Source organism: Alligator sinensis, unplaced genomic scaffold (genome assembly GCF_000455745.1).
Source record: "Alligator sinensis unplaced genomic scaffold, ASM45574v1 scaffold138_1, whole genome shotgun sequence".
NCBI classification, from domain to species: domain Eukaryota; kingdom Metazoa; phylum Chordata; order Crocodylia; family Alligatoridae; genus Alligator; species Alligator sinensis.
Window position 1 is genome coordinate 3107152 of NW_005841862.1, and position 9070 is coordinate 3116221.

The 9070-nt window shown below is 38.8% G+C and overlaps 1 protein-coding gene across 11 annotated transcripts in view; it reads left to right on the top strand.

The window, feature by feature from the left end:
- The window catches only part of CDC42BPA (CDC42 binding protein kinase alpha), a 349682-nt gene that overhangs the window by 108829 nt on the left and 231783 nt on the right, over positions 1-9070 (top strand). The gene's annotated exons all lie outside the window — the stretch shown is intronic.

Below are 9070 nucleotides of genomic sequence, written 5' to 3' on the forward strand. Positions count from 1 at the left end.
GCGCAAAGACGGGTCCGCATATCGCTCCCGGCTCGCACATGGCAACATGGACGGGATCGGGAGGTGGCCCGCACAAGTGGCTCACCTAGCATCACACAAACTCCATGGCAGAGGAAGAAAGAATCTGGTTTTCCAAAATATCCTTCAACTGCCTTAACCATGAGACCTTTTTTTTTTGTTCTGCAATTCCTTGCTTTATTCATCTTCCAACTTCTGTAGCAAACTAAGCAGGATCCTACACATAACAGCTTCCTTCACCACACAACCCTGATTCCACCCCATGTCATGTCCTTCATATTTAGTGGATGGTATCTGTGGAAAAATAGTTTCTGTTCATGTAGTTAAATATTGTATCATAATGCGTGTGTACAAAGAGGCTGAATTAAGGTGGTGTTTAACACTGATAGATTAATAATGTGCTTTTAAGACCCTTCACAGTATAAAAATAAACTGACCCACATTAATGTGGGACAGAGATAAATTTATCTGTTCTTTGCAGTAGATATTACATGAACATCAGGGTTATTTTTACATTTAATGTTAAAAACCCTCTCAGATATAAAAGAAAGAGAAATGTTATTTCTTGCCCCAATCTGAAATTCCCTGGTTACGAATTATTTTGGGGTAAGTTATAGCCAAAGATGGCTGGATGATTTCCAGGTGACCTAGATGAAAATACATTACTTTTTTTTACATAGAAAGGAGCCAGAATATTGTGTGTCTAACTTTACCATTACGATACAGGAACTTGCGGGTATATTTCATATTCTCAGGAAACGCCACATTCTTTTAAGCTGCACTTACAGATGTTGGCACTTACTGTTCATCATGAAAAATATGTTAAGAACAGTTTCCAAGAGAGTGAAAACAGAATGTCAACTGGTAAAACTGAGAAGGATGTTTGTGGCTCATATGTTACCTTGCTCTAAATAACATTCTGTGATCCAACTGCTATCACTGCTGACTACAGGGTATTGCTCCTCATCTACTACGCAGAGTTGGCAGCCAGTTCCAACAAAGCTCTTTTGTGCCTTTCAACTACTGGTATTCTGGGAGCAGGCCTTCTTTTCTTTTCTTTCTACTTGTTTTCTTGCTGCAGCTGAGTTCACCATGTTTTCAGCAGCTTTCTCTTGTTAAGTCACTTGTTTTCCTCCTTTTGCTTTTAGTTGAGGCGTTTACTGAATTTCTTACTGTGGCTTAAATTTTTGTCTGCATATCGTTAAAAAAGAAGGAAGACCTGCGGAGGACAGGAACGACTAAACCAATCCATAGCACCGTTGTAGCTGCATTTGACAGAACTCTTTCAGGCTTGTGCTGTACCACCTTCATTTGGACAGCTGTACCCATAATAGACCCCTAGAAGATTTTAGGAGCTAATCCTGTAATATGCTGAGCTCAGTCCCTTTAATAACTGTTCCTACTATTCAGCCAGCCACCTCACATCTTCCTTTAGAAACAGAATCGGAAAAGGAAATGGATCTTTCTTAGAAATAGAATCAGAAAAAGAAATGGATCACCCAGATGACAGAGACTAGGGACAGAAGTTGCACATAAATCGGTATAAGTGATTGGAAACTGGTTCAAATCTGTAACACAACAGAAGTTCAGTGCACATAAACCACTTTCAAAATGGCCCAAACCGGTTTAAGATAAACCTGGATGGATGTAGATTTAACTGATTTAGGTGAAATCAGTTTATTCAACTTCTGTCCCAGATCCCCTCCAGATTCAAGTAAACTCACTGTCTCCCAGCCTCCCAGGAGGCTTTGTGCCTCTCCCCGTAGGCCCAAACTGTCTGCTCCAGCACACCAGGGAGGCATGCTCATATCTCTCCCCCCCCCCCCCCCCGTCCCCCGCCCGGTCCCCAGCACTAGGCCTGGGCGGCTGCAGGCATATGGCTGCATTTCTGAAATCAGAGTGACTGTCTGTTCACTTGCTTATTGGTTCAGTGTATGCAGTTTAGACTAACCTGTGAAGATTGAATCCATTCAACCTTAGGCATTTTGACTGTCTGTACTTAGCCAGAGTCCAGTTAGGTCAGAACTTTGCACCTCAGATTGGTTCAGCAAAGCCAACCAGTTGTCTCCAGATAGGTCCTGGGCTCTTAGTTCTTTATGTTGAAACCCAGGTGTAATTTGTAGAGGAGAAAGGAAAAAATCTTAGCCTGCCTTTTCTCCTGATGAGGGTACAGTTTTAGTATTTCCTAACTCAAAGCTCACAAAAGGAGAATTTTCATCACAGAGGCCTTTATGAAATGACATGAATTTTTTATCCACAGCCCTCTATCTCACACCCTAAAAAGTTCTTTGAATCCTCTATTTTAAATCCTATCCTAAAAAATGTGAATATACCATTTACATATATCACAATCAGTGAAGGCCTAATTCAGTGCTGATGGAAGGCAATGGAAAAACTTTGGGTTTGGATTAAGCCCTAGAATAAAACTTTATTACATTCTTTCCTTCCAAACTGGGAAAGGCAGAAAAGACGAGGCCTTTTGCAGAAGTTCCAAAACTACGAAGTGCTCATAGCCTCAGAAAGTAAAAGTTGATACTGCATTATTTTGCTTTATTCGGCTTCTGACATTCTGCTCCTCACTGTTTAGTTTGCATGCTTTCCAGTACTGCCTTAAGTAACTTGACTAGCAGTTGGCGCACATACTTTTTGATCCCCATGTACCTTTCCATTGAGAAACTGTGGATTTTTGAAATTTTATTTAATTAGTGAAGAAAAAAAGAGAGGAGAGTTGAGTCTTTCACTTGGAATGGAAATTGGTGAGATTTGTCATGCTTTATTCTTTCAGGAGTCTGCTGCACAGTCCTGGACTTGTTCCTAAGAAAGCTGTGTCTACATTAATGAGTTTTATCTTTGCAATAGACCATTCTAGAAAAAGAGTCCCTATCCTGAGCCTAGATCAGGAGTGTCAAATGTACAGGGGCCACATGAGGGGGCTCAGGGGCCACATGGGGAGGTTGGACCTGATCCTGCTGCAGTGGTGCTGGGAGCCACACCATGAGTCCAACCCTGTGCTCTGGCTTCAGAGCTGCATCTTGGATTTGAGCCAGCATGTGGTCTCAGATTTGGTGTGCCCAGTTCAACCTGGCGCATAGCTCCAGAACCAGTGCATGGGGTCTGGCCACAGGCCCAGCTTGTGTTCTGGCCACAGCAGTTAACACTGCCTCCACTCTTTCTCCCTGCCCTCACGGCCAAGTGTCCAAGCCCATGGGGAGCCTTTTTTCTGCTGCTGTGGGGAAAAAAAGCTGTGCGTTGTGTGTGAGGAAAATATGGTAGCTTCATATCCCATAGCCTCCTCAAGGCTTCATATCCATGTAGATGCATTGATGTAATTACTTTAGGAGGTAATGGGACTCTCCTCATCCACCGGGTGCAGGCTTCTATGTATCCAGAGTTTGTGATATGTGTAGCCCAGAAGCACTGGTGTGCGAGGCAGCTTGGCATCAGTCAGAAATCTAGAAGGACTAACCCACAGACTAAGTGCAGACCAACTGTGTGTATGCGTCTTCCCTGAGAAGAGACTGTTCCATGGCTGCACATTTTAATTTTTTTTCCAGCCAGTCAGCATGGATTTCACACGAGTTTAATTTCCGCCAGCAGTTTAATTTCCGCCAGCAGTTTGTTCATGAGTTGATCTCAGCCAGGCACTTTTGCTTAGATCCCCAAAGGCATTTAGGTGCCTAACTTCATGGGAAGTGGACACCTAAATAGTAGTTAGACACCTAAATACCATTAGGAATATTATGAGTGGTAATGAGTAGTCTTGTCATATTTTGAAGAACAGAAAAAGCTTGGAGCTGTTTCTGCATTATTGATATTTGAACTTGTGATGTGTCATCAATTCTGCTAGTGGTGGATCTCATCACCACTAAGGGATTTTTGGCTATTCCAGAGAGAAAGATTGTCTCTGTCTTTGAAAAGCTAACTCTAATTCTTGATGTTAAATTGGCAGTAAATAAACTGATTCTCTTAGATCCAGATTACAAAGAGATCAAGTACTAGAGAAGATTAGAATCTAATTGATTCGTTCCAGTAGCTTTTGGTTTGCTTCTCTTCCACTAGAAAATGTATATAAATGTAAACAGAGACTGTGGACCTCCTTCATTATGGCAATCAGACTGGTTTGGCTGAGGAAGAGATCACCACTAGGTTGCTCTTTGTATCTAGTCAACTTCTCATTACAACTGAAGCTCCAGTGCAGGGTGTAAAGCAGATGTTTCTTAGGGATTTGTACTGCGCCCCCTTCATTTTATGACCCTCATCTGTTGAAAACGTAAATGAAATGGTAGAGCATAAAAGACAGGAAGAAAAACACTTAACTTGAAGACATACTAGTGATGGTTGCATTGCTCAGTAAACAGAGGTCATTTTAAATAGTTTATTGGCAGGTTTCTTTTCTCTCCTGAGAATGAATTGTTAGATTGGTTTTTCTTGTCATATGTGAGTGATTGAATGCCTGCAAGAAGCCTTCTCAAGAGCACAGCATCAGTGGTTTTCCTGTGTAGTTTCAAGACTGAAAATTGTCCTGGTTTGGTACCCATGATCAGATAGTTGCAACTTTTTCTAAAGGGCATAGTTACTGCTGCATAATAAAGCTTCGTCCTGTCTCAGCCATAAAGCAAAGGAACTTTTTCTACTCTGAATACTCTGAATTGCTTCTGGTTCCTTTTTGCTCTAAAAGCAAAAAAAGAAATTGCTCTTTCAATCAGCTTTTCATTGGCATTCCTTCAAGGGATGTATTTAGAGAGATTGCACAAAAACCTTCCTTTGACCTTGCAGGTTATTTCCTTTTAAGCAACTTGTATAACATTGTCAAATGACTGACAAAATATCTGCTCCCTAACCTCATAGCCTAGAAATCCATAAGCATGAGATTGTTAAGATACAACTTCTAAGGCACTTAGCCATGCTAAATTTGTTATTCTTCGGATGATTTTCTTGCCACAAGGGTTGCAGCTGTTTGTATAACAGACAAACATAATGTTGATGATGAAGCAAATTAACCATTTGTACAAGCCATGTAAAATAAATTGCCCGGTGGATTGAGTTTTCTTGGACACTCTCTATGGAACTCTTGGGCCAAACATTGTCATGTCTGTTTCTTAAGTTTATAAAAAAGTAGCCAAAAAAGGTTTACAGACTTTTCAATACTGCTGACACTGTGAATCATTAAATACAGCCCAAGCCGATTTTCATCTGTCATATTTTGACTATGTTTATTTTTCCAGTATCTCTTTGAGAACCCTAGAAGATTCCGAAATATAATAGTTAAAGAATGACAGTCCTTTCCCCACAATATAAAGGGAAGGACAATTTTTGTGACTTGAGAAATTTGTCTGGTTAGCAAGATATTTTACCTTGTACTCTAACAGCACCTGTAAGGTATTAAAAATTGCTCTTTATTTTAAATCAGTTGGTATTTAAGTTAACAATTTAATGGGGGATTTTGGTTGATTGAAAAAGATTAGAATACTCATATCACTATGTTTATGTTAAAGTAGTTTTTCTAATTACATGATATGATATAATCTAGGCTTACCTGACAAAAGACTGTTTTGGTTTTAGTTATTTTTACCCATCCCACAACATGCACACATGCACATGTACGTCTATGTGTCTAAATTAAAGTAGCGGGGGAAAGAAGATACACTGGCTCCCTATAGTCATTATTTTTGCACTACTACGAAATTTACAGCACTACGGATAATAGAGCTAAGGGCAGCAAGATGTTAAAACCCCCGTGGCTGGCGAGTGCTTTGTCATGCTCTCCAGACAGGAGCAACTGGGGAATGCTGTTTGGCTCCCCCTGCTCCAGGACTTTAAAGAGCATGCAGGCAGCCCAGCACCAAAGCTGCTTGCAGATACCCAGGGGCTGAAAAGGCAGTTTTTTTTATTAAGTCCAGTTCATATGATGTGAAGCTGTACATGGATGCAAATAGCATTAAATGCTTAGATGTACTGTTGCGTGGTAGTAAATCTCCAGTTCCCTCTGCTCTGGTGAGAAGACAGGGTGAAAAAAGGTCAGGGTTGTCAAAAATATTTTATCCTTTCAAATCTGAGAAACAGAAATTTGAAGAAATGGGTATCCTGCAGTGTAGACAAAAAGTAACTTTAATGAGCAAAGTAATTTGGCCTGTATAAGAAACTGCATGCATTGGCAAAAAATATAATTAATCTTAACATTTGCCTCCTGTGGGTGAAAATCCCCCAATTTCTGAAGAAAGTTTCTGCAGGTATGGAAATTATCTAATATCAGTCTTTCAGTATCAAAGCCAAACATCAAGGTTTCTCAAAAATTGCCTCTTCCAGTGAAACTTTAATATTGCATTTGAAATTGAGCCGTTTGAATTTCTTTGTTAGAAATTGAATTTCATAGATAGACATTTCTGATATTTGTTCTTAAAGTACGTGAAGTTTTAAAATCTATTTTCCCAGGCACCCTGGATCCCTCCAATATCTAAAAAGTTCACCAACAAAACATTCATTTGAAGAATGTTTTCATGCACATTGTAGATGGGAATCAATTTAATGCATTAATATAATGAGAGATACTTTTCTTTGGATAAGCCAATTCTATCAGCTGAATGTTGGTATCAGATGATTTTGGGAACAGTTATGAATTTAATTGATCTGCCTATTTATCAAATTCCAGTAGTGTGATTGTTAATTGGGTTAAAGTTTGTGGCAGTTTTTCTCCCGAAGGGAAAATTCCTGAAAGAGAAATTTCTGGGATTATCTTGTCATCTACTTAATCTAGGCAAGGTTGAGAGTGTAGTCTTATGTTTAATTTTTTAACTTTGGTATTTGTTCTACAGCAGTTTTAATGATGTTCACCCTTAAGATATAGTATTATTTTATTGATTTTAGTCAGTGTTGTATCTGGTATGTCAGATCAGATGCTTCACCACTTAAATCTACAGTGTTTGATTAAAGCACGTGTGATAAGGTCTATGATTTTTAAATACCTTGTGGATATTGATTGCAATGTTTATTATTCTCTGATGTATATGATGTACATCATTTTCTGTGGAGGGGGAAAGAAGGACTTTATATTACAAGTTAGAAAATCCTCTAGCCCTACTATATACCTTGTGTATATTGACTTCATTTTATAGCGTTCACTTGTATAATCAATGCTAGAAAGAGACACATGTTTTGGAAAGGGATTTTTAAAGCTCTGGATCATATTTTTATATCTACATCAACTTTATATCAGAATTTTAATTTAGAATTAAATAATTAGTACACTTGGATACTCATTTTCCATTTAAATCAGTTCATTTAATTAGTGGTAGATTTTTTGTTTTTGTAAATCTCTGCAAAAAGCCCAAATATTTAATGTCTAGAGAATCCAGTGTGAGTTTAAGCATATATGTAACCTGCATGGGGCATTTGTGCAACTGTACCTTGTTACTGCTGTTATACTGAGGAAGCAATTACTGTTACAACTTAGAAATTTTCTTCATGGTTCTAGTTATTGGTCCTGCAAAGAAATGTGTCCACATAGACCCTTGCATAATCCCTCAGTAAGTGGGACTTTGGCATCGTATAACAAGGCTCATGGATGAATTGCTTTAAAACCCACCCTGCAAACAGGACCTGAAAATATTTTAATGGGCCATTTTTTTCCAAATACCATGTAAATGTTGACCAGTTTTTTTTAACCTGCCCACCTATCTGTACCTTTAAAACCTAAATGCATTTAAACAAGGTGTTTCAATTATTTCATTTGGGAGCACCTGCCATCTTCTGCCTAAGTAATTATTCAGTCCTCTCAATATCTCTCTGAGGTAGGGTAGTAAGTACTATCCCCATTTTACAGATAAGGAAGCGGAGCACAAGATATGTGGGTTGCAACCCCAAATGGGGTTGCAACATCAGCAGATGGGGTCGTAGGGGTGGGGGCTGTGGTTTGGGAGTGAGGGGCCATGCTGGGGAAACAGGGCCATAAATAGGGTCATGCTGAGGAATAGTTTGGGAAGCTCTGTTTTAAAAAGTCTGTCCAATATCACAGAAGAAATATGGGGTTGAGACATAGCTTCAGTGCTCGGCTCCTGGATTCTAGTTGTTTCCTTTTCAGTAGCCCACCTATCTCTCTCTTATGGACAATGAAGTGCCAAACAACAGGTCCCCCATTAGGAATGGAATTGTGTGAAGTCTTCTTATGACAAGAAGTTGTGTTTAAAAGCAGATATTTAAAAATAGGTATGTTCTTTGATTACCTGAATAAATTCCTTAAACTAGCATTTCATTAAACTAACATTTCCTAAAGAGTGCAACAGACCTCATGGGGATGCACAGGTAACTAGTGAAAACAAGGTGTGTGTAGAAATGGTCATACCATCCATTTCCCTTTGGGTGATAACAGTGAGTTCATCGAGAGCTACACAGAGCTCTAAATGTAAGCCTTGGTAGAAACTTAAAGGTGGAATAGATTTTATTTTTAAATATTATTTTTATTTACTTAATTCTCTCAGCAATGATTACATGCTCTTAGTGCTGCCATATTACTAAAGCTTACAAAATAGAAATAAAGTTTACAGAATGCATAATATGTAATACTTGATGCATAATGGATAATGGTTTTAAAATGTGTTTAGAATGTTTATTTGTGGGCTCTCATTCATTTGGGATGTAAAAGAGGTGGTTTTTTTTAAATTTCCGAAACATTTCTGTTCACCCAATTTGTATCTGGCATAAACTCTGTGTAAATGTTATATGTCTGGATTTAAAAAAAAATCTTTTAAAAAAGCATTCTGACTATTACTAACTTGACTTTGGAAAAAATACAGAAAATATTTTATAGAAGGCACATATATTACCTGAGTGTAGAAGGTTGTATCCCTGTTGGGTCACCATCTATAAGACTAAAAATACAAGGCTTAGAAGAAAGAATTGGAGACAGACAATGATGGTCAAAGCAAAAGGAAACTATACTAATAATTTCTTTTGATGTTCAATTGGGATCCCTGTGTCTGTTCTGTAGGTCATGGATAAACTGAGCAACCCTCTTGCTCAGAGGAGAAGTCTCAAGAGATGAGGGCTGATTGGCATT